Below are 26,516 nucleotides of genomic sequence, written 5' to 3'. Positions count from 1 at the left end.
GGAGTTGGACAATGGAAAAATCTCATTGGCTTTTTGTAAAGGGAACAAAGGTGACTTCCACATCAGCCTAAAAAAAAACCTCATCCTTGCGGCACTCTATAGTGCAAAATATATCATACTCCATTGTAGCAGTTTTGGAGTATATCAGAGCAAAATCAGCAGCTCAATTCACAGTGTCCTCCCAGGTATTTTAATTTGTACAGCCCAGTTAAAGCACAAGCACATGTTCTAAAAAATACAATAAATAAGCACCAGGGACATCCATGCACTAAACTAAGACATACAGGCCTATATCTAATGTTTATACCTATCACTAAGACTAATGGTTTACCAAGTGAGTACCTGCCCTATGCCCCAGCCACCCAGAGGCCCTAGTTTAATGGGTCTCTCGATGAAATATTGTAGTCAGCACTGTGCACTTAAGAGGTATTTAGAGACAACATGTACATACACAGAGCACCGTTATCAGGGTCAACAGGGGCCTAACAGCTTATATTTGCTACAGGGGCCCATGTTGTGTTAATTCAGCCCTGCCTGTCACACAATATTTTAGCCTAGACTGTACTAAACCACTCACATAGTTTTCATAGGCCAAACAATGATGAATTACATTAAAATGGATTTGAAGGATAACTACTTAACATGGATGTTTGCAAGAACAAAAAAAACTGCCAAAATCATGTTATTTTGTCTAAGGCAGCTGGATGAAGTCCTTGAAGTGATAACACTGGAAGACACCTGGCCTCAGTGACCCATAAGTGTCACAGATGCAGTAGTGTTTGTAGTTTATACGCCCTTGAGCAAAATGCTGCGCTCCGTATCTAACTCATATTATAAAGTGAGAATACTACAACTGTCAATCTTTTCAGACATATTGGAGTCATTGTAGGGCAAATAACTAAGGGAGCAGACCTGAATTCTTAATGTAGGCCTATTACTTACATTGCTGCAGGGTATCCATTCTTGGCAGGATTCATAAGAACTTCTGTTTTGATTTAGATTTCATCAGTGTCTGATTATGACCCTTTTTTGTTGAATCGGGCATGTCGGGCAGGCAAGAATTGTGTGGTTCATTCTGCTATTAAAACACGAGTAAGCCAGTCCAATACACATTCAGCGTGTCTGTCAACCACATGCAGACTTACTGTAATACTGCAAGTAAGATATCATTAATACACCCACATGCTCATACACAGTTAATGCTGACACCCACACAAGTATGTAAAAGCCAAATGTATTAGACTAATAAGCACTCAAGTGTAATAAGCAATATGTGGTGTGAGTTTGATTACAAGTGGAAAGTGAAGTATTTTTAGGCCCAGGAAGCGCCTTGGTAAAGGACACGGCATGCTGATAAAACCAGGATTCTCTGTCTGTGTCCTGTTTACAGGATTATGCACTCCATTTCAGGCGGCAATGCGCCATGCTTATCAAATTTGATATGAGCTGTTACTCGAAATGAAATGTATCAAATGCCCACTGGGATAGAAGCTGTTGCCTGTTAACTCATGACTCAGATCTAACAGCACCAAAATAGCATCGCTCTGATTATATTTGCATTGTTTTCTCCTTCATTGTAAGGGAAAAAGAAGGACTGTATTTTGGGTGATTGGCTGGTCAGGTACATGCCAACGAGCTGTTGATCAGCCCTTTGACCCCAACTTCAGAACTTTTAGTTTTCAAAGATCAAGACCCCAGAAGGGAGCAGGAAGGAGCAAGGTCACTGCCTAAGAAGTCATTTCAACAAGGAGGAAACGGATACAAGCTGCTTTCAGAGAGCTGATACTGACTAAATCCCTTTGCCATTTATATCTTTACTTCTACCTCCCTCTTATCCACCCTATAACTCCCCCCCTTACTTTGACAATAAGCCACTTTTATGTGGGAGGTCTGACTCAGCCAAACGCTGAAAAAGACAAGAGATTGAAACAAGAAAGAGAGGAAGAAAAAACATCTCAGCTCGGTGCTAGGCAGCTTCAGCATTTTGTATTTTTATACCTGCCTATCACAGGCCCTCCGCAGCAGTCATTGTGTGAGACCGCTTAGTGATACCAAATCTGCGGTAACTGGATTCAAATCTGCAGTATTTTTTACCCAGCAGCTCCCAGCATTTTTTCATCTTTGCTCATACTTAGGCAAGGGATTCACTTCAGTTGTTCATTTCTTTAACCTTTTACAGTAGATCAGTTCAGCATAGTTAAAGGAGCTCTATACGATAGAGCAAATCTATAAGCTGTGTCTCAATTCAAGGGCTGCAGCCTTTGAAGGACGCGGCCCTTGTGGTAGATGTCGGCCACATCCTTTGAAGAAGGCATCAGCCAAACCGAACCGAGTCTCCAAAATGGGGCAATCTGGTCTACCGAGGATTTTCTGGTTGCATCGCCAGTTGTTCTTGCCCCAACCTGTTGGCGTTACTGTTTCCTAGCAACGAGCTGCACTTGACGAAAGAAGGAGTAAGCTAGTGAGTGAGTTAGTTAGCCCTAAATCATGGACCCAGAGATTGTTATTATAGATATAGATTTTGATTTAATACTTGAGGAGATGATTCACAGATGATATATTTCAGGCTGATGGAGGACCGTTTTCAGGTAAACTTATTCAATTAAGATTGCTCAAGTTGTGTGCTTTTAGCTAATAGTAATGTTAACAACGGTTAACCGTTAGCTAGTCAACAACCTTAACTTGATATATAATTGTCACCGATGTGCAATGCACGTGGCTGGGCCATGAAGGATTCATCCGTTGCATCCTCCAAATTCTGGGAAAGACGTCTGCGTTTCTAACATTTAAAGGAGCCTTCGAAATGGGACAGCCTTGGTCGTGCCGATGTGTCACAATTGGTCTTCAAATGCTGCCTTTTGAAGGCTGCAGCCCCTGAATTGAGACACAGCTTATGATTCAGAGGTTGTCTACCCACGGCTCTCAACATGGAAGTGACTGAGCCAGTGGCTAGCAGCTAACGGTGCTAACAGCGCAAACAGTGCAAACAACAGCAACAATGCAAACAGAGTGACAGAAGTAATGTAAAATGGGGAGGGGGGGTAACCACTGCATGAGTGCATTGCAGAGCAGCAAAGATTAGCTAGTCAGCGCGGGGACTCACATGAATTAATGTGGCTGACAACTAGCAGAGAAGCTTGGATTACACACAGAGGTAGCTCAGGACACCATTACTCCGGTATAGCTTTACATATCATATTGCTGCGATATTTGCTGCTCCTTTAAAGCTAAAGCTGAATAGGTGTATTTTGTGCCAAAAAAAAATACACCAATCAACCTGATATGTGGCGGCCAGTGGGAGATGTTGTCCATGACTAGAGATGTAATTATTAACATTAATGAAAACAAAAGTATAGCACACCTAAATGGCATGCTGTCATGATTAATGCTATTAGAAACACTTGTTTTTGACAGGTCAAAATGAATAGTCTGTAGATAGCTGATATACAGGACTTTGTGTCAGGCACATTGACATCACTTAGCTGACACTGCTTGATTGCAATTTAGTGTGGTGATTAATCGTGGAAGTGATTATTCAAGGTCACAATGATTTAGCAGTGAAGTGACAACCATCTTTGCCATAAAAATGAGTAGGCTGCTGGAAAACCACACATTTTCTTTAAAGGAACTCGCTTTGCAGATATCATACTTTATTGGATACCAGCTTGGTATATAAAGTCATATGGTGTAATAAAAAAAGCCCTGAAGGAATCACAAATTCAATGATTGACTGCCATATTGGCTGAGTGAAAGCTGGCATTGTCAGCCTGTCTTAATTTATTGCCAATATATCCATCAACATTCAAATAGCTTTTGAAACTATAGCATCCCAAAAAATCTGAAAGTGTTCACTCTGACATCATGACAGTATTTTTCATACAATAGGCTAACCAGAGAATAATGAAATAATAAGTCACTGCAGCTTCAGATGGGGGACTGCATATTAGGTCCCTACTACTAAATAGCATACAACAAGGAAAAACAACTGAAGGTAAACAGGATTTAAAAGCTTGGAAACTAGAGGATAATCCTAACCTACAGGGAATTCTAGCTTTGTGTCTGAGGGTCTTTGGGGTCATAGGACTGACAATTGAAAGTCTGGCCTGATAGTGTTTTAGAGCAAAGGTTATATGGGTCATAGCTTATCGATAGGTCTGTTCCTTTAGGGAATGTGAATGTGCAGATGAAGTTTAACGGGAATCTAGCGTCTACTTTCAGAGATTTTGGAGACTTTGAGAGGCTCTGTTGTCCACAGGAACCTTGATGTAGAGGGTTATGTCAGAAGAGAGGTCATGGGGTCATCAAAATCAATCAGCTCTGGCACCTTGGGAGGATGAATGTGCACACCAAATGTCACGCCAATCCAAACATGAAAATAAAATCAATTGTACACGTTCTCTGATAACTACTGAACTGTAACCTTCATTTCTCTGGTATATATTCATCATGCAGGCGTGAACACCTGGTAGCTGGGTTTGCTTAACAAAGTTCCAATATAGTAATCAGTCAGCAGAAAAAAAGTCGGCATTGTAATGTGTGGTTAGGTTTAGGCTCAAAAAGCCATTGTTTATAGTTAGGAAAAGATCATGTTTTGGAGTAAAATACCTGTTTTTGGGGGCACAATCCCATCTGGAAACACAGCAATTTCTCAGTAAAAAAAATAAGCGCTTTTCATGGCGTATCCTGGCAGACAACATAGTGATGTCTCTGTGAAAAACAAATGCTTTTCATGGCATATCCTGGCAAGAAAATCCAGTGATGTCTTATGAAAAAAACAACCGTTTTTCATAGCATAAGCTGGCAGGAAATGCAGATGTGTCTTCCCAAAAAAACAACCATTTTTCGTGGCGTATTCTGGCAGAAGACGTAGTGCTGTCTCAGTGAAAAACAAAATGCTTTTCAAGGCATATCCTGGCAGAAGACGTGGTGATATCTCGGTGAAAAATAATTGTTTTCATGGCATATCCTGGCAAGAAATGCAGCTTTGTCTTACTAGAAAACAACTGAATATTTTCTTTCTGTGACTGGGCTGTGTATTGTAAAGGTACAGTCTTCTAGAATATATTTTTCTTACTTTTTCATCATTAATATAGGCAATAATTGAAGCCCTACATAAAATGAAAGACATTATTCCCTCAACAAGAAGACTGGTTCCCTCTTCTGACTCATGCATTCATTAACATGACAAAAAATGAAAAAAACATTGACCAGTGACAGAAAGCGAGAAAACAACTTTAGGTCGTAAATGCATATTTTCAGACTTTCACAGTGTGATAAATAGGAGGTGCATTGTAAGTAAATGTGATTGGGGTCAGTTGCAGTCGATGTGTGAGAGTTGGCAGCTGTGCAGTTGCTTGCTTTTGCTCCTTGATTGCTAACCTGGCATGGTAGCTTATTACGAACAATTTATTGCCTCTATCTTCTTTTCAAGTTTCTGTAACATCACACTCGAGATGAAATTACAACCTGCATCACTTGAAAGGGCTTTTAGAGAAGTTAAGCGACCCATATCCCCTCAATATTTGACCTCAGTATATCTGACAGCTGAAATTAGGGTCCTAAAGCCAATATTCAACACTGTGGCGCTCTGAATGTCCCATGCACCCTGAGTAACAACAGGTGACAGTGAGCATAATAGCAGTGTTGGGGGACAAAAAATCTGACGAATGAATGATGAATGAAATGTCCAAACATTCTTTGAATGCAGGGGTTGGTCACTGCTGAGGAAGAAAAAGTCACCTTCGGTTCATTTCCATAAAACAGCAGTTTGTGCCTCTCAACTAATCCTTGTCTATACATCTGAGACTGCATTGATGATTACATTCAAGTCACAGAGCTATAGCATCTGTTTTTGTCAAAGATAAATTGCAAGCCAGACTTTGAAAAATGCTGCAGGTCATTTAACTACACTTACTGCCGTTGTGAAGACATATCCTGTTTCCTCAAAGACTCCTTTATCCAACTGCAACAAAATTATTCAGCGAGCTGCAAATTAAAACAAAAAAGCTTTGTAACCTGTTTTCCAAATTACTTTTTCTCAGCCGAACAAAGATGGTAGCTGGAAGTGGCATCAGCCCGCGCTCATGTTCTATCAACAAATTTGAAAATCTTTTCATTTATCTCTATTTAATATTTAGCGTTATTTCTTATCTTCAGATTGTGATTTATTATCTCAAAACGACTGTTTCATATTGTTCTTTCTTTGTACAAAACAAACTGATGCCATGTTTTTTTGGTTTAAAGGTCCAGTGTATAGCATTTAGGAACATCTATAGGCAGAAATGGCACACTTTTCATAACTATGCTTTCATTAGTTTCTAATCACCTGAAAATAAGAATTGTTGTGTTCTCCTTATCTTTAAATGAGCCATTTATATCTCCAGCTGTTCCACAGTTACCCAGAACACATAAATTAGGCACTGGCTTTTAAAGGGGCAATACAAATTTTCATTTTGGCGCCTGTAGTTCTGTTACACACTATGCGCAGAAGACACAGGGTCCTGCAATGACAACTTGTTTTTTTGTAGGCTGGTGTGGAAGTTAGCATCGTCCTGGTTCCTTTGTCAAAAAGCCCAGTGAATTTTGGACTAAATTAGCTCTGTGGCAAACAAAGGTTTATGGTACAGGTTTTGCTCAGCATTAGTCACACACTCACAAATTAACACCTTTTTATAATTTTTGGAACATAAATGAAACCACCAGAAGCAAAAGCTTAATGTAAGCCCACAAACAAACTACACTGTGGTCACATAACTTAATGTCGCCACCACAGCAAGGCTGCAAAACCATGTTCGGCGTGATGACGTTCTGTCGTCTCATTTAGCCACTTGTTAGCAACTGCTAAAACAGGTCTCTCATTTTAGTCTAGAGCATCAGATTAGATTTAGGAGGGCACGCAAGATATAGAGTACTGCAGGGACGACTTTTATTTTTGGTAGGCCGATGTGGAAGTTAGCATCGCCCTGGTTCCCTCGTCAAAAAGCCCTTTGGATTTTTGGAATGTTGTAGAAAATAAGCTCTGTGGCAAACAAAAGTTTCTAACACATACACAAATTATTCAGCAAGATAATTTTCATAAATTTACACCACTTTTATGATTTTTGAAGTGTAAATTCAATCGACAGAAGTAAAAAGCTAATGTTAGGCTAAACTCTATCTGCACAATTGTCGTATGACTTAATGTTGCCACCACAACAAGGCTGTAAAGCTATGTAGTCTCATTTAGCCATTTCTTAGCAACTGCCATTTTTATGACACCTAAATGCTTCAAAGTTTATTTGTGGGGTATTTACCTACATATTTTATGTTGCAGAACAACAACAGACCTTATTTTAGGCAGTTGACCAAAAACCTATTAAAAAAAAACCCCACTGACTTCGAGACAAGTGCAAAAATGCTAACTTATTTTCGGGTTTACGACTGATTCCCATACTTTAAATGACCACAGTAGTCTACATCTATGTTAGCAGCTCTGTTAGCCTGTATGTAGGCACACCAGTGCTAATTGCTAATGTAAGCATGTTAACATGTTCAGAGTAAAAAGGCTAACATGCTGATTTTCAGCAGGTTTACCATCTTGGTTTAGTATGTCACCAACCATGCTGGTGTATTTGGTCATACACCAAAATACTGGACAAATTAAAATTGTGACATATTGATGGCATTAAATGAACATGAAAGTCTGTTCACAACTTCACTGCTATCCATCCAATATTTGTTGAGACAACAGTGCTACAACAGCAGTCCATGTTAAGTGGCTATGGTTTTCATATAACTAGCTTTGTGTTTCACATGGCTAATAGGCTGCATGCAAGTGCATTTGTGCTTTGACATATTTCTCCGGAGAGAAGATGATAAATGGGAGCTCAGCTGCTAATTTTTTGTTTTAATGCTCTTTATAATGTTAGGTTGGCCCTTAATATGGTTTGCCTTCTGTATCCAGCTGGTAATTACAATTTTTTAGTATGTCTTTTTTCATTACACTTTCACAAAGTGCTAGAAATAAATGTTAAGTGTTGTGTGTTTAATTATATGTTTCTGTGACTGAATGACAACACTTTGGAGCCACTTTTGTATCCATGAAATAACAGTTATTTCACTGATAATTATGTAGAAAGCTTGTGTCTACAGGACAAAGTTACAGTAATGAAATGGGACTTGTGTATGGTCTGCATCTATTGTATTTAAACTCTTTTTGTGGACATTTTCACACCAAACTTTAAAGATAGAGCATCACAAGAGAGTTGTGGATGCCTGTCATGGTGATAAATAATGTAGTGTTTTTGGGAATGCTTTTAATTGCTTGGGAAGTGGCTGCCATGCTGTATGTGTGACAGGGTGGAAAAAAATGTATCTTGTCAAGAAGCTCTGCAAAAAACTGTCTGCTTGCCAACTGATCTCCCATGTAGCGATACACATGACCACCTGCATACTGTTGGGCAATCAGCATTTTCAGACAGCCAGTTGAATTTAGGGTTGATAAGGACACGATAAATTAATGCGATGATGCACCACAGCACAGGAATGTGTCAGAGAGTTGTCAAAACAGAGAGATGAATATTTCACGATAGTATTAACTATTTGATCAGCTAACCATCACTGTTTTTGTCTTTTTTTGTTGTTTATTCACATCATCATCATCATATAATACATTTATGAAGGAGCAGACACATCAGTTCTAGACTTAATTATGTTGTTGATACATGTCATTGCTTGCTTTATCTGTTGTATTTCATTTATGTGCAACTTTCTTGTATTTGCGTATACTGTTTTGAGGTAATTGTAAAAGCTTTCAGCACCATATGCGACAGAATGTTCATACTAAATTTAAAGCACCTGCCCTATGTTAATTCTGTTTGCTATTCTTTAAAAGTGTGGCAACTAAGGTTAGACACCTAAAACTCACTAGACAGAGGTGAAGTCCCTCCCCTTCTGGTGCCCCCCATGGGACCTTAATTTGGAAAACATATGTGCAGTGATCAGCGTATTGTGTTTTAATTACTCCATGAATCACACATATGGAGTTTTTCATTTTAAAAGATAATTTTGCAAGACACAAAGGGGCACAGTTTGTTGTAGGTTTGTCATAGTGTCATTTAGGTTTGTGTGAATCCACTGGTAGGTACCAGAGCAGTGGTTCCCAACTGGTGGGTCGCGGTCCAAAAGTGGGTCAAGGATCCATTCTGAATGGACCGCAAGTGACTAGTGATTGTGTCAAGTTTGTAAAAAAAAAAAAAAAAACACACTTTATTTTGAAGTACATTGAATATCTGTCTCAGAGCTTTTATTTTGAAGTGCTGTTTCCTGCTGTAGAGTGAGTGACTAACAGATAGCTACTTACCAGAGACAGCAAAGTAGCTTTACGGCATGGCCAAACGCAAGTATGACACTGAATATTTAAACTTGAACGAATAATTAAGGACAAATCTGGACCCTGTGGCTGGACCAATTGGGAACCACTGTACTAGAGTGTACCCGTCGAAAGCCTAGTCCCACCATACTGTGGTGTGATTAACTAGCGCTGACCATAACCATGACCTCTTTGCCCCAACCCTAACTGCCTCAGACCTTGACACGTCAATGTGACAAGCACAAGTCAGTCACAGCACTGAAGGGTGCAATGAGGGCAAACACTCCATCTATCAGCTACAGAAATGGCTCAGTTAACTACATACCTCCTCTCACACAATATAAAACTCCTGGTCTTTTGATCAGTCAGGAAGTGAAAGAAAAAGCAAGCTCTTGTGAGTATATCCCAGTGCGAAACAGACAGGCCTTGTATCACCTTGGTCCGGAGATGGAGACCCTTAGAGAGATGCAAGAAGAAAAGAAAAATAGAATTTAGCTAGCTATGAAAGGTTAGGTTAAAAGACAGGGGGTCGAGGTTAGGGTTAGTTTAAAGCCCTGTTTCCACCAAACACTTCTGGTATTTGGAACCAAAAGTAACCCTTCAGACACTGTATCTGGACCCTAGGTCCACTTCAGGTTTCCACTGCAAACAGTACTCTTTCATGTGGGCAGGGTTGTTGTCACTCACTGCTCCGTCCAGTACTCACTTTATTTTCTCTTTTATCAGTCTGCATCTTGTTTATTATTTATTATGACATCTTAAGAACAAAAGGCTTCAGTGAGAGTCTCTCGATGGGATATTCAAAAATAGCGTGTTTGTGCCTCAGGGAAGCTCAGGGGTTTAGTGTTTCGTAGCCCAAAGGAACGACCCTCCCCAATGTTTTTTTTTTTTTTTTCTCTGGGTGAGGATTGGAATATAGCATAATCCGGCTGAAATTAATACGTATATATAAACACTTGAAGATCCGCTCATTACTAAAAGTTTATGTCATCCAAGAGAGACAATAAAAACTTATGGATTGGTCAAAGTTGTCACACTGAAATTTAAGGTATGCCAATGGATTCACGTCGTCAACTCATGCACTGAGTTAACGTTCCACCTTTAAATTTGCCGGCAGTCGGCCCAGTGAATTGAGTTATTTTCCTCAGTCCACAGCTGCTGCAAGAGGCAGTAAAACATCCTTTCATTTTATAGTTATAGTTTACAAATACATGTAAAACCCTTCATGGTACAGACAGTGGTAACATGAGCCTCAAAACCAGCTACAACTCAGTCCTGAGCAGAGTGACCATCTGCTATTGACCAGTCAACGGACTGCAGTGTTCACAGCTCCACCTTTTAGTACCAGATCTGTGTGCCAGGTACCCCAACAGAGGGGGGACCAAAAATGGGCACACAATGGAACAGTTTAATTGGTACCATCCACAACTTTTTACAGTGGAAACAGAAAAAAAGTGTACCAAACTGATCTGTACCGTATTACTTGTTGAAAAGGAGGCTTAAGGTTTAGCGTTACATCTCATGACTTACAATGTAATCACGTCTTCACGTATAATGAGCTATAAAATGGATTATTGCTACATCTGACTTCATATTCATACACTACAATGTCACATTGTAGCAGGGTTCAAATTTACTGTTGCGTTGGTGGGTTTGTCTTGTACTGGTTGTGAGCGTGGTTTGTTGGGGTGTGCTGTGTAGGCGCCAAACAGAATGTGGCTGCAGCTGTATGTCTCCTCGTGACAGGGAAAGCTATGACATCACTTTTGTGACTTTTGGGTGTGTAGTTCTGACTTTGTTTTTCTAAACATTTCTGCCTATATCTGACAGATGACAAAGTAGATTGGAAACAAGGAGAGAGAGGGTTATGACATGCAATTAAGTTTGTAAGGCTGGAATCAAACTCAGGACATTGCAGTTATGCAGCATACCCTGTGAGCACTCAGTTACCGAGGCGTCCTGGGTATGTACTCTTCCTAATTAAGTATTTTCACAAACTTCAACAGTTTTCCAGCAAACTGCAGCTTTCTTGACTCGCAGAATTATCTTTGAAACTGACATCACAGACATCATATGTGTTATTCATGGCACAATTCGAATGGGAACAAAAACATATTTGTCTCTCACTATTGGGACCATGTGTACTTTTATTAAAATGAGTCCCATGGTGGTCCACCAGAAGGTGAGGGGCTTCCTCTGTTTGCTCCTGTGCAGCATCTCCCTGTTAAAACAAGGCTCCGAACTGACGTTTTTAATGTTTTTGTTTTTTTCCCAAAGCAAATGAGATGCACTGTGTTAATTAGTGAACTTTAGAGGAGCTGGTAGGCATATTTTTGAATTTCGGAGAGAACTAGGCCCTGCCTGGAGTCTTTATGCTGAACTAAGCTAATTGCCTCCCACTTTCACCTCCTTAAGTAACATTAAAGCACAGACCTGAGAGTAATATTGATCTTTTAATTTAACTCGCAGCAAGAAAGTGATTAAGCATATTTCCCAAAATGATGATTTATTCCTTTCATAATTACAGTCAAAGCAATTAGCCAAAACATAAGTCTAGTTTACTTAATTGACTCATATCAGGCTACAATTCATGAAGGGAATTATTGTTTTTCTGTTCTTTTCTGTCAGACTGTTCCTGATTGCATCCTCATATTTGATGGCAGATATTTTCTCTACCCTCAAAAAGGTGCTGAATGTGTCTCCATTTGACAATTGAAAATGTATAATGTCTTTTTATCAGCCTAAAACAATGTGGATTGCATATTAGCATCACAGAAACAGTAGTAGCACCATTTCATTTGCTTTCCAGTGATCTCATTTCAAGGTGAAATGCGTGGAAACCCATCCAACCAATGAAAACTCTGAAACAGGAGAAGTAGGACGTGTATAATTCTGTGTGTCTGTTTGAATGTCTGTAGATTTGATCTCTTCTCTCCCAAACTTACCTTTAAATAACATCAATGGCAGTTGTGGCACGGTTAAGATAAATTTAACTTTTCAAAATAAACTTTTGAGCAAGTGTGCAAATTTTGCATGTTGTGCAAAAAAAAGAAGAGTGCAACTAGCAGAAACTGTTCTGAAACAATGTGGGTTGCGGGGGTCTCTTTTTAGCACAAAGCTCCAGTCTTTGCCTTTGTGGTGTCTCTGTGTGTCGATGTGTGTTTTGCTGCAGTGATTTTTGAGGCATGTGGGGGTTTAAACACAGCAAAGGTCAAACCCAAATCTCAAGTAACACACAGCTGCACTGTAGGTGTATTCTTACACTCATGGTATTTCGATATATTTGACATAGTGCAAACATGAACAACTTTTTTGCTTTCACAGAGTTGGCTGAATCAGATCTTGTGACATCAGTGTGATGAGGAATTATTAACAATTTATATGCAACTAAACATGACACAAAGCTTCAGAAACTATGTTAGCCCAAGTCTTGAAATAAAGTGAGATGATAAAGACACCAGAAACTTTTAAACACACCCAGGAACAGAGAGTGCAGAGCTCTTATAATATCTTTCCTGTCTTCCACTCACGCACACACACACACAACCTCTGCCTACATGACAGTAGGTGTGTGTATCTACCCTCGCTCCCACACACTCTCACTGCAGACACACAGACGCGCTCCCAATAGAGGAGAGAAAGAGAGTCATCAATCCAGCTTTTAATTTCAGGACATTCTTTCTTTTTTAGTTTGTGTCGAAATCATTATACCACTATTCATTAGGACACAAATTAATCTGAAGTGGATAGCAGCCGATATTGCGATAGGGGAATTGTGGTCGTCGATTAAATTATTCAAAAAAATTCTATTAGGGCTGAGTCCAATATGTCTTAGTCATCGAATGAATGAGATTTAAAAGAGAGACCTTTACCTTGATCCAAAAAGAGGCTAATACGTACACGGTCATCCACACGCCCACACACAGGAACACAGTCACTCACGACCAGCCTGTTGGACAGCACTATGTTAACTGACTCGTGACAGTGTGAAGTTTATTTGTATAGGGACAAGTACGTAGCATAAACCAGTGGCACACAACACAGAATTTATAGCCTGTAAGCTAATATGAAATGACCCCTGGTCCCTGGATGGGCCTTTAGAATACACAAGAGACAATACAAAACACAAACTCAACAATAGATTTGAAAAACTCAGAACTCAAGAAAAATACAGAGGTTACAATTCAAGCCACATGCTACAACACAATAAAACACCATTAAAAAAAAGCACCAGATCATTCATGACTACATGCCTGATCCCGTTTAAAAACTAAGTGCTAGACCAGCTTTAACCATTTATGTTTTGATCCATTTAAGTTAATGGCAAGTCAACTGATTCTATTAGTCAATAGCAGTTTTTGCTGCATTGCTTTTTCTAAATGTGGGGGATTGACCTTGTTGCTAAAGCTTTTTGCTAAAAACTGTAATATTCCCTTGTTGCAGAATTAAGGCTGCAGTGGGTGAAAGAAACGTAGGTGTTGCTTGGTGAAGTTTATTGCAGCTGATGTAATGCTGGATGTAGGCAGGCATGTTATGCCCACTGACTGTGGGTAGCCATGTGCGTGGCACGTATTGAAGTTAAATAGCACCAACTATTCGACACATTAAGAAACATCTACATAACAGGTTTAGCAATGAGTGGTGTTGAGAGATGCCTAATTTTACCCTGTAGAACTCAAATCAAAGTAGGTCATTTTTTTTTGTAATAATTATATGTTTTAACCATGACACAACAGAAGGACAGGTTCAAAATGCTGTATGTATGCTGAGAGAATTGTGGGTTGCTGTAATCCTTCTTCCTCTTCATACTGGCCTCGAACTAACAATTCCTTTGTTGGTCAACTACTCTATAGGAAATGGGACAAAAGGCACATTCCCATTTCTGTGCTAATGTGTTCTTATGTCTAGCCAAAGCCAACATGAGGCTTCAGTTTGGCAGTCTAAATTAGCCAAATCAATATCAAACTGGTATCTGTATCCTGGAAGTCCCATATAGATTATTGCAACTGATCTGTCCTGGCAATGCAGCTATCTTGATGTATCCCTTTAGGGTGGCTCAACAAGGAAACAGCACCCAGGAAACACAAAAAGGGAATGTTGTAGTAAAAAGACTGCCATTTTTAAGGACACCCACTGAGTCTGAAGCCTCGTATTAGCTTTGGCTGGACTTAAGAATGATCTGTTTTCCATTTCTTACAGTGTAGTTGCGGCACTAGGGGATCTCATCACAGCCAGAATGTTAAAGGGACCAAAAACTCTATCAGTGTACACATGGGGAGGACTGGATTAGGATAGGCTTTAAGAAGTCTGAACCTATTCTTAACTTTGCACTTGGCTTTGATGGGAAAGGCCTTGACTTAAAGGTCCAGTGTGTAGGATTGGGGGGCATCTATTGGCAGAAATGGTGTGTAATATTCATAACTGTTTAGGTTAGTTATTATCACCTTACCTTAGAATGAGCTGTTTATGTCTACATACATAGAAGATCCTCTCCGATTGAGTACATAGTGTTGTCTACGGTAGCTCAGAGTGGTCAAACCAAATACTGGGGCCATTTGTGTTTTAGTGTATTTGTTGGCCACTGTAGTTCTTCTACATGTTTAGCGCATGGAAGTGCAAGTTTAAGTTCTGCAACCTCACCACTAGATGCCACTAAATCCTACACATCAGGGACTGTATTCACAAACATTCTGAGAGCACTCTAAGAGAGCTCTTATCTTAGCCTGAACATTTTTAGTAGGAGTCCTAGCTTAGGAGTGATTTGGAAAAGTTCTCAGAGCAACTGTGAGCGAGGAAGGGACAGCAACCTTTACCTTAGTGAGGAGGTGTGGTTGACCCTGTTGCTAGGCGTAATGCATTCTTTTAACAGATGTGATTGGTTGTCAGAGACACACCCTTTTGTGAGCCTGCAAGGTGTGGACACCCAGTGGAAATGAAATGTACTGCTTACTGTGAAAGTGTTGTCATTGTTAGTGTAATCACTGCTGATTGAACGTCGAGACAGACTCAAGTTATCACTGCTGCACTGTTGCAATTTTCAGTTTTCCAGATACCTTAGTGTTGTGATCATGTTTATTTCTGGCATTATAGTGTTATTGCGTTGGGAAATGGGAAATGTGTGCATACCCCTCATGAGATTGACCACAAATATTATCCCTGCATGATCTACTCAGTCATTCAGTGTTTAGAGAATATTTCTCCTACCTCTCTGTCTTTCTGACATGTACTTCTCTGCTTAAGAAACTCTTAACCTTCTTAAATACTTCAAAGTCTTCCTCTCTACTCCTAACACTTTTTTTTTACCTTAATAGCTAAGACATTTTGTGAATAACTTTGATCTTTACAAGGACCTATTCTTAACTTTAAGGAGAAATTCTAAGAAAATATCACAATTCTAAGAATTTTCTTAGAATTTCATGACGAGGAGCAACCCTTAGTGCTAGGATGCTTTGTGAATACGGCCCCCGACCTTTAACTGTGTCAATGTCTCAGCAGTTGCAACTTGGTTGTACCTAAATTTACTCATTCATAAAACAAAGGCATGCCATTTCAGGCTCAGAACTTAATCAGACTTTTATTGATATTTGATGAATGTTGCAAGACCAAATTGTAAAGCCTTGTTTTGATTGTGGGGTCTTTCCCTTTACATATAGGCATGTAATTTTTCAGCAGAGACTGTCCTCATGTAAAAAACACAGCTTATGTAATTTGTTCAAATACCTAACACAGCATATGTTTAGTGGAGCAAGTCCTCCAGCCCGTATGACCACATAAGTCGTATGTTCCTACCCTCTAATACGAGTGTGAAATATGACTCCTGTCTGTCGGGGAACAAAGGCATACACAAGTAGTGTGACATGGTTGTTAGTGCAGGGGATCAAAGTGGATGGGTAGGTCAAGAACAGCTGTGACTTAAGCAAGGAGATTGTTGTTCAGCTGCATGTGGCAGGTGATCCTGATTTAATTTTACCATCACCTGTATTTTTCTTTTCCTAACCTTGACCAAGTAGTTCCTTAACTTTAAATGCAACCAGGATTGTATTATATGATGAACTTGTATCTAACACTTTTTGAAAATTTTCTCATTTTTATACTTTTAGTGCTAATATCACCAACACTTTTTTCTGTAGGCCACTTTCCTAAGCCAAGTGCACATGCACGCAGTTCCCCACAAACAGCTGAAGGAGAGTGTCTAGTTGTCTAAGCACTTTAAGCACTGCTGCATATGTAAGTGTCAGCACTGTGGAGATGATAATTCCTAGGCTTGCTAGCATGGATAAACAGGGAAAATGGCTTCGACATTATTGGATTCACTGTGCACAACAACTGTCCCCATAAGCCTTAATTTTCGTGAACAGCTTTATATTTGGCAGGAGTTTCTTACAACAGCATGGTGAGTAGCTGTACAGAGGTTTTATGGTGCCATGCATCACTTTATGGTGTTCAATTATGACTGTGTCTCAGGTGCTTAACTCTCTGTATTTAGTAAATCCATTGTTGGCAGCTGGAAATTTAGTATTAGCATGTTACGCACACAATTATACATATTGCCATGAACTGAAATGTTGGTGTTTACAAGGAAATAGACATTGAAATGAGTTTGTCGTACAAATGACTTGGCTCAGAAACTGTTTATTACATTTTTCACCCTTTCCTTATGCATGTATTTATTCATTAACATTTTATAGTGTTTAGCTTGTGGCATACTTAAGTACAATTGCAAAAATAAACAGAAAAGAACAGACTATCTTTAGCATGAATATCCTTCAATTCTATTTTCATACTTGGCTCCAAATAAAAACTAAGTTTGTGACACTAAATACAATCTACTTTCTCTCATCAGTCTTAACTTTGTGAATACAATATACCAGCTCAGTCACCAGACCTTGTCATCAGGAGGTGGAGGGGAGGGGGATGTCATAACAGCAGTTGTTTTTTAGTGATACATTGCCAACATTTCCAGCAGCAGTTGTGCCAGGAGCAATTGATTAACTATGCCACCAAAACCAGATCAACCAGGTTTAGGCAGATATTGGTGGCATTTCCAGCAGCAACTATGTCACCAAAAGCTGTTGTTTTTTCGCCGGACATTGGTGGCATTTCCAGTGGCAATTGTGCCAACAGAAGCAGTTGTTTATTTAGCAATGCATCAACGGTATTTCCAGCAGCAACTATGCCACCAAAAGCAGCTGTTTTTAGCAAGACATTGGTGGCGTTTCTAGTGGCGATTGTGCAAGCGGAGGCAGTTGTTTATTTTTAACAAGACAATGGTGGTGTGTTCAGTGGTGATTGAGCCAACAGAAGCAGTTGTTTATTAAGCTTTACATTGGCGGCATTCCCAGCACTAATTGTGCCACCTAGACTGTTTTTTTTTAGCCAGACAGTGATGTCATTTCCAGCAGCAATTGTGCCACCAAAAGTAGCTGTTTTTTTTAAGCATTTCCAGTGGCGATTGTGCCACCAAAAGTGGGAGTTTTTTAGTGAGACATAAGCAGCATTTCTAGCTGTGATTGTGGCACCAACGCTGGGTATTTCAAGCCAAAACATGTTCTTTTCCTGACCATAACCAAGTGGTTTTTGTGTCTAAACATAACCCCACGTGGACTACAGCATTGTTGAAATGCAGGAACATAGTCTAACATATCAGTGACGTAATAATGTACAAATATAACATATCTGTGGTTTGAAGAAGCATCCAATTCCAACATTTGTTCTTTTGGGGTTGATTAATGCATATTTGGTCATCCATAGCATCCAGTAAGACACAAGCATTCACCAGTTCACCCGTTTTGATATAAGTGCACTAGCTTTGATTCTGAATATTTACCGGAGGATTGTAATCGCTCCAACATGTAATGCAGCATGTTGCTATACAGACTGTTTTTACAGAGATGCAAATGCTCCATGACCAGCACCAGCTATTTGCTAACATTGACTCCTGGCTGATTGGTCTTGGGCAGACAGAATACAGTACTTTTTTCCTCTAAAAACAGCTGCCTGCTGCTGCCAAAATATATGCTGATGAGAGCTGTAAGAGTGAACCAAAACCATAAAGTCCCAGGCCCAATAATGGACTGAAAGACACTATAAAGCTCTGCAGAGCTGAGGGTAACAGAAGTCAGATGATAATTATCTTTGGTTTCACCTCTATAAGCAACCCTTGTCACGTAGTCATGCGGTCAACTTTAATGTAATAATATTGATTATGGCAGATTTAAAGATGTAAATCAGCCCAGGCTCCAACTTATAGAAAACATTTTATCGCTCTGTTCCCTCAATAAGGATTATTATAATGAAAAATGTTTCAAACCATCTGTTTTTCAGTTTATAATATGAATTTTAATCATGATGTTTGTGTCATGATGAGCGAGTATGTGGGTGTTGAATTTGATTTAGTTAAAACACTTCACCTCCAAAATTGAACCCATTCTAATTTTGCAGTTTAGAGGAGGCATATGAAAATTAATATATTTTATTTTAATTCCTGGAAGGATACTTTATCTGAAATGAAAGGTTTTTTTTTAATCTGACAGCAGTAATGTTATCTCTGTCTTGAGGACAGTTAGTTTAGAATTTGCACAAAGAAATTTCTTCCAGCATGAAGTAGGGGGAACAAATCCTTGTGCTGTTCCACTTACTGTAAATGGTAGACTGGCAATACTAGAATAAAAGTTATTTTAATGCCGCTGATAGGGATATTTTATAAGCTTAAAATCTGACATGCTGGATTTCTCACAGTAAGCTGTTGATTGCCATTAAGTTGTTGTCTGATCACAGCTTTTTCTTTGTTTTACAACCTTGAAAAAGGGTTTTTTAATACTGACATGTATTCAATAGAAATACCATTTATTCTTGATTCGTGATTTTTGATTCAGAGCTCCCATTCCTTTCCAGTTTTCAAAAACCAAACTGCTATATTCATGCAGTTTAGGGATGTTTCCTATCACTTTCATGATTTTCTGTCTTTTCCTGCAATAAAACTAGAAATAGTAGGGTCTAACTTGCCCTCATTTCCATGTTTTTGAAATGCCTTTCCATTTTAATGGAGGACGTGCAAAGCTTTTTTTATACTGTAATCATGAGGAGTGTGTTATTCAAAAGATAAAAAGGAACTGATCCGAATCTGACTAGAATCCTATTAGTCTGGAGGCATCTGCATCCCCAATACTGGTGTAGCATTCATGTTACTGCTAATGTGGAGACTGTTATTTTGTAGTTCTTGTATATTTTATGTAGCCGAGATGGCAGCAGTGTATTAAGGTGTCGCTTTGAAGCTACCTGGTTTATGCAAGTGTAATGGCAGGCAGCTTTGGTCAGTGCTCTACCTGGAGAAATCCATTTGCATCGGGGCTGCATGGAAAGCAGTGCCAGGGAGAGATAACACTGCATCTTTTCAAACGCAGGCAGCCAGTTATTTTTCATCGGGGCGTTCAGGAGTTCAAGGTGTTTCTCAGACAGGAAACAAGTGCAGAAATGTGCTTTACCAGGTCTGTGTTCGCATGGGCTCATTAGTGGAGCACTGGGTGAGTGATTGGATGATTACTTGTTATTGTTTGATTGTAATTAGGATTATTAAAGTGATTAATTGGCTATAGGATGATTGAGATGTTGAATGCTGGCTTGCTCCAGCTGGAGATGTGCAGCTGGCACACTGATCAAAGGTCACCAGAAACATTTCTTAGTGTTTTTTTTTAGCCCACCTTTTAACTTGGGTTTCACATATACAGTGGTTGATGGAGCTTTAACAGCCTCCAGCTAATTGATCGGTATGAATAACAAGCTTCCTGCAAGAAAAAGGACCTTGAACCCGTCTTTGAGGACATGCTGTGAACGAAAACTGCTTGCATATATCATGCAACAGTATTCCCCAGGAAATGTAGTTTATAAACTGATTTACTTTTTACATTGGCAAATATTTTTCATTAAGCTTGTGTATCGACCACCATTGATGGATTATTGAACGGCCCTAGGCTACCAGGCACAGACACAGGGGCCCAAAGAGTTTGGGCCCTTCCCCTGGCATTCACTTGAAAATGTCATTTGAATTAACATGTACTGACCGGAAGGAGACATAAAATGACCACAAAGAGACACAAAACAACCACAAAGAGATGCACAGAAACACAAAATAACGACAAAAATGGGCAAAACAACTACGAAGAGACACAAAGCAACCACCAGGAGACACAAAATGACAACAAAGCAACAAAACCACCAAAATTTGCTCACAGACACATTGCCTCAATAAGACAGAAAATGACCTCAAAGGGACCCAAATGACAAAAAGACACAAAACAACCACAAGGAGATGCAAGTTGACCACGAAGAGACACAAAACAACCACAAGGGGACACAAAATGACCACAAAGAGACAAAAAACAATAGCAAGGAGACACAAAATGACCACAAAGAAATACAAAACAACCACAAAGAAACACAAAACAACAACAAAGAGAGACGAAATGACCACAAAGAGACACAAAGCAAACACAATGAGACGTAAAATGACAAAGAGAGACACAAAACAACAAGGAGACACAAAATGACCACAAAGAGACACAAAACAACCACAGGGAGACACAAAAAGACTACAAAAACACAAAAAACAACCACAGGGAGACACAAAATGACTGCAAAAAGACATAAAACACCCATAAAGGGACATAAAATGACCACAAAGAGACACAAAACTACCATATGGAGACACAAAATGACCAAAGATACACAAAACAAAGGGGACACAAAATGACCACAAAGAGACACAAAGCAAACACAGTGAGACGTAAAATGACAAAGAGAGACACTAAACAACAAGGAGACACAAAATGACCACAAAGAGACACAAAACAACCAGAGGGAGACACAAAAAAGACTACAAAAACACAAAAAACAACCACAGGGAGACACAAAATGACTGCAAAGAGACATAAAACAACCATAAAGGGACATAAAATGACAAAGAGATACAAAACAACAACAAGGAGACACACAATGACAACAAGGAGACACAGAACAACCAAAAAGACAAACAAAATGACCACAAAAAGACACAAAACAACTGCAAAGACAAACATAATTACCACAAAGAGACACAAAACAACCTCAAGGAGACACACAATGACAACAAGGAAACACAAAATGACTACAAAAAAGACACAAAACGACCTCAAAGAAATAAAAAAACCACAAACAGATGCAGAACGACTCCAAAGATACATAAAACTTCCACAAAGACTGTGTCTTCCTCCCATGTCAGAGAGGTGGTGGGGCCTTTTGCAAACCAGTGCCCAGGTGTGGCAGACATGGGTGGATTATGACACAGCATAATCCACCCATGTCTGCCACACCTAAAGTCAGTGTTTGACATGTTCTGTCACCAGCTAAAATGTGGTCTACATTTCTATTACTGTTGATGGGCAGTTCTTATACTAGTTACATTTTCAAGACGCATCGAAACTTATGAGAGAGAGATGCGGTGGATTTGGCATAAATATTGCAGCCAGGGGCGCACAGACAGAATGTAATATAACATAGGTGTCCTTGCCAGCTTCAGGCAAGATATACAGTACTGTAGGTAGAGAGGCTCTGGGTTGTAGCATGTTATCTAGTGTTTGCTGCTAGGTGGAGCCCGAGTATACGGCGAGAGCGGCAATCCACATCCGAGTTTTTTCTCTCACCTTTCACTGGCTCTCCAAACCCTCGGTCTCCATACAGAATTACTCCCAGCCAGTGCGCACAATTGGTTTGTAATAGTCGCAGAGAGAGCTCAGTTTTTGGGACGCAAACAACTTAGATTCTCTTCCCCTCACTGCGGAGCTTTTCCCTCACAAGACCCCCCCCCCCTGCCTTTGAAATTCTTCTGGATACTCTTTTTGTGTGTGTTTGCGTGCGTGAGTGGTGAGGGCTGCTGGCGTTTCGCCTTTCAGCTCCATGGGACGTGATGTAGCCCCCGCACAGAAGGACGCCTTGTGCCATAAAGGGATGTAAGGGGACAGAACCGTGGATACAACACGAGGAAGCTGCTGTTTCTCCCGGCGACATCACCAGGACTCGGATTCTGGACGCACAGCACATTGAGCCGAGGCGCTTTTTACGGGGATATTGAACGGAGCGGCTGGAGGCAACTATTTGGATTCGTTGTTGTCTCTCCTTCGACCCCTTTCATCAAGTCCATTCCTCACACACAGTGCGTAAAGACGGTGCCCCAGCGCCTCAAAGACACTTGAGAGAGAAATAATCGGTAATACTTTGAATGGAAGGACGCGAGCTATCCCTCCTTTTTACCACTCATGTCTAAATCCGCGGTAAGTGTGACTTTCCGCTGCAAAATGCATGTCCCTCTGTTTGTGCGCACATCCTCAATTATCTGCAGATTCAGCTCAGGGCGATAATAATGCCCATGAATGAATCCCCGCAGCAGTGTTCATGTGCTCTGTAATGTCAGTCTTGGCATGCACTCCACTCTTAATTACTTTAACTGGGCTATTGATGCGTTCAGGTGTAATCAGCGCCGATCATTTCGCAACATATTGATAGCCAATATGAAAATTTCAATTTCCTGTAGGCCTAATTAATCCGTTCTGTAAACGGGCTGGATTATGATCTGATGTATCCGGGGGATTGTTGAGCAGTGATAGGTTTCACATGGTGCTTGAAACAATAGCTTTGCAAAGAAGTTGCAGATTGGATGCATACCCATGAATGAAGTTTTTGCATTATAAGGTTATGCAGTTTAATTGTGGGTTTCTCTACACTTTAAATTGGATACAGAGCAATTATTTGTATGGGTTGAAAGCATAAATTGTGTGTCTCTCAAAGGTGCTTGAATCAAGAAACAGATGCAGGCCTGTGTTTTATGTACTGGAGTGTGAGGGGAGATGCAGTGGTGTGGGCATCTGCATTTTTCATGATAGGTTGTGTTGAGAATAAAATATGCAAGTTATTCGTTACGGCTGTGTAGAATTCCATTTATATTTCACTGAACACTGCACAGCAACTATCATTATTTAATGCACACGTATGGAAAGACAGGTTGGTGAGTGGATGCCCCTGCTGAGGAAGACATGCTGTCCTGTGTCTGAGAGAAGTGCAGGGTTGAGAGGGGCCACTGCACCGCATGCTTTGATGTGAGGACAGCTCTTTCAACATCAGAATCAAAGTGGGAAAGGTATCCATGCCTATCACTTTGAGACGGATCTGAAGTTTTCTTCATCGCCGCAAAAACGATGCCCTTCGTTTCCAAATCAGTGTTTGAAATGTAGCTCAACCTTCATTGGATTTCATCCTGAGTAATATAACAGCTGTGAACTTGGAAGGGGATCTGTCATGAGTAGTTTTTCGACCAGGGTTTGGCTTCTTTCCTTGTGATTCAGATGTGTGACTAACATCCATAATGTATCCCCCCCCCCCACCTGCCCTATTTCTGAATATCATTAACATTATTGCTGGTTGTATCCTTATTTGACAATTACATTCATTATGTCCTGGACTGCAGCACCATCTGTCATATAATCTGCATTGGTAGAAGTGCCCTCAAGCAGCTGACACACACACCGCCACACACACACACACACACACACACACACACTCAGTTTCCTCTACCAACAGTAAAAACCTTGACTTCCTCCGCCAGGGGAAACTCAAGGGGACATTTGATGCGTTCTGCCTAAACGGTTATGTCAACCTGCACTTTGTTTTCAGTGTGTCTCATCCATTCTGATTCAGCTAAATGCTGCTCCTTGTGGAATATAATCTAGGTTATATTTAATATAACAGCAGTTGAACTCAGCATCTGGTGTGATACCTGATGGGACGGCACTGTATGAAAATAGAATAATTGTTCCCATGCCTTACTTGAAGCTGTTGTTATGCTGCAGTCAATTGTAGGGAGGCATTGTGCTGAATATGAGACACTGTGCTACATATTGATTGAATTGGGAATCTTGGGTAAAGAGACACTTTGAGATAGTGATAGGTGATAGAAATAAAAATGGAAACTGGCAGGGTACACATTGATCTCCTGTATTTTAGTAGTTGTTAAGTGTTCAAGAAATGTCTTTTTTTCCCTCCCAGCTCTCGTAACTGGAAATATCTTTTAATTCACAGAAACAGTTTGAACCCTTAACCTTAAAACGCTTTACTGGACTCGTCATTCAGTCCTCCTTCTGTCTGTATAGTGACTCATTCTATCGTATGTTTTGTAGAGTCCAACACTTTGTGCCTGCACACATTTCTTGCTGCTGTATTGTATTACGCCAATATGGGTTAATGTGTTGCCCTCATTGGGAAACATGCCCTTTCTTCATTTCTCCATTTGTATTGTTGCTCTGAAATGAGCCCACTCTCGGTGATCACCCTGCCGATGTAGAGTAGTTTTTCAGCTTGTGATTTTTTTCCATCTGCAATTCCATTTATTTGATTTGATTTTTTGCCTTTTTGGACACGATTGCGAGCCAGGAGGAATCCAATTTTGTCATTGCGGTATGAATGGAGACATGGGCTCTTCAATTCCGTCATTAGGTTAGCTTCATGTGGGGGTACAGCTTCATGGCTCATATTATGTACAGTGAGGGCTTTTACTGGTGTATCAATTTGGATAACCATTCTTCAAAGAGGAGCGTATGAAAAAACCTGTCAGTCCCACACACAAGTTTCCAGTCTATTGTCAACATCTTTTGTACTACAAATGTAAGGTAGATACGATCAATCTGATTTTTTTTTAGATGTGCAACACCTATTGTCGCTTTAAACTCCTCACCTAAACTGTAAAGACACTGAATTTCCTTTTAGTGAGACCTTCACCGTCCGACTACGCCCAAACACTAATCGACCCTGGTCTGAAAAGAAGTATTGCAGCGTCGCTCAGTGAATGAATACCTTTTTTATGTCTTTATCTAACTGCTTTGTCTGTAGTGATGTAGCACGCCACTGCACATTGAATATAATGCTCAAGGTCATACCGTACATACTTTTTCAGATGTTGGATTCATATTTACTCACATTGAATGTACAGTCGTCTCTCAGGATGGAAGGCTGTGGATTGGTTGTGGTTAACTTTAATGGTCCCATGGATGTTAGCACCAAGGGTAAAAATATTTATTGGAGTTTTTATTTGTTAAAGTCGGAAAGAGTCCATAAAGACACAGATTACAAAAACTGTTAATAGATTTAAACCCTTTTTGGTAGTTACGAATTACACTTAGGTTGTAGCAATTTAATTACAATTCCAACAAACTGACAGCAGTGGTTCCCAACCTTTTCCCTTAAGGGACCCCTTTTCAATCATTGAGTAAAGTGACATATTTAATGGATATTTCACATTATATTCAATACAATAACAGTATGGAACAACTGATAAACTGTACAATTGCCCCAAATAGTGAACGCAATAACTGCAAAAATGTAAAAATTTAACAATATTTTATCAGAGATGAGTTTTCCTTGTATTGTTCAGAAATTTCCATACAATTCTCTGTCTGTATTATGCTTTTTTATGAGTTTATATTTTTTAACAGTCATACAAACGTATTAGGCTTCTTATTTGACAAATTCGGTGTAGTCTTCTCCTTGACACTTGGCCATTCTTCCATTAACTCCTTGAATGTTTTGATTGTGTACTTTTCTAATGCAGGACAAGGCTGTTAAGCAAAGAGGGAAGGCTTCGTGGAAACAGCTTCTGTTCAGGCGCTCACCATGCCCTTGTCTTTTGACACTTTTTTAAGCTAACTTTTGAAGTTATCTTACCTTTAAGAAACAACAATTTTTAAAAAGTTTTCTTCATAGAAATGAATGAAATGCTGAGATTTTGGCCCACTTTTTTTCCTTCCATCCCTTAAAATCAAGATGGCCTTGTAAAGATTTGGTGACCCCTAATGTTGGGAACTAGTGACCTACAATAATGTACGGTCACTCCTTGTCCCATTTACTTCAACTGAAGCTAGCTCAACGGCATGTGTAATCCGTAGAGCTGAAACAGTTGCCTGATTAATCAGTTAATCATTTGACAGAAAATGACTTTGCAGCTTTTTTGAAAACCCCTTAATGGTTCTCAGCCTTTCAGCCTCTCAAAAACAAGAATATCTTTGGGCTTTTGACGTGCTGATCAGACAAAACAAGACATTTAAAGATGTCACCTTTAAATTTTACACTATTTTTCTGACATTTAAAG

At 39.8% G+C, this 26,516-nt stretch overlaps 1 protein-coding gene across 10 annotated transcripts in view; it reads left to right on the top strand.

The window, feature by feature from the left end:
- The window catches only part of LOC117246452 (adhesion G protein-coupled receptor L3), a 322,005-nt gene that overhangs the window by 17,558 nt on the left and 277,931 nt on the right, over positions 1 to 26,516 (top strand). For 9 of the 10 annotated variants that reach the window (XM_033610365.2, XM_033610368.2, XM_033610361.2 and 6 more), the window contains exon 1: positions 22,048 to 22,653. The exons of the other annotated variant lie outside the window; for it this stretch is intronic. The gene's annotated coding sequence lies outside the window, so the exon portion shown is untranslated. Of the gene's footprint in view, positions 1 to 22,047; positions 22,654 to 26,516 lie in introns of those variants that run through there. 10 annotated transcript variants of the gene reach the window in all.

This window comes from Epinephelus lanceolatus, chromosome 22, assembly GCF_041903045.1.
Source record: "Epinephelus lanceolatus isolate andai-2023 chromosome 22, ASM4190304v1, whole genome shotgun sequence".
NCBI classification, from domain to species: Eukaryota; Metazoa; Chordata; class Actinopteri; order Perciformes; family Serranidae; genus Epinephelus; species Epinephelus lanceolatus.
The sequence above is the reverse complement of the archived record's forward strand: the minus strand, read 5'-3'. Positions and strand labels throughout refer to the sequence as shown.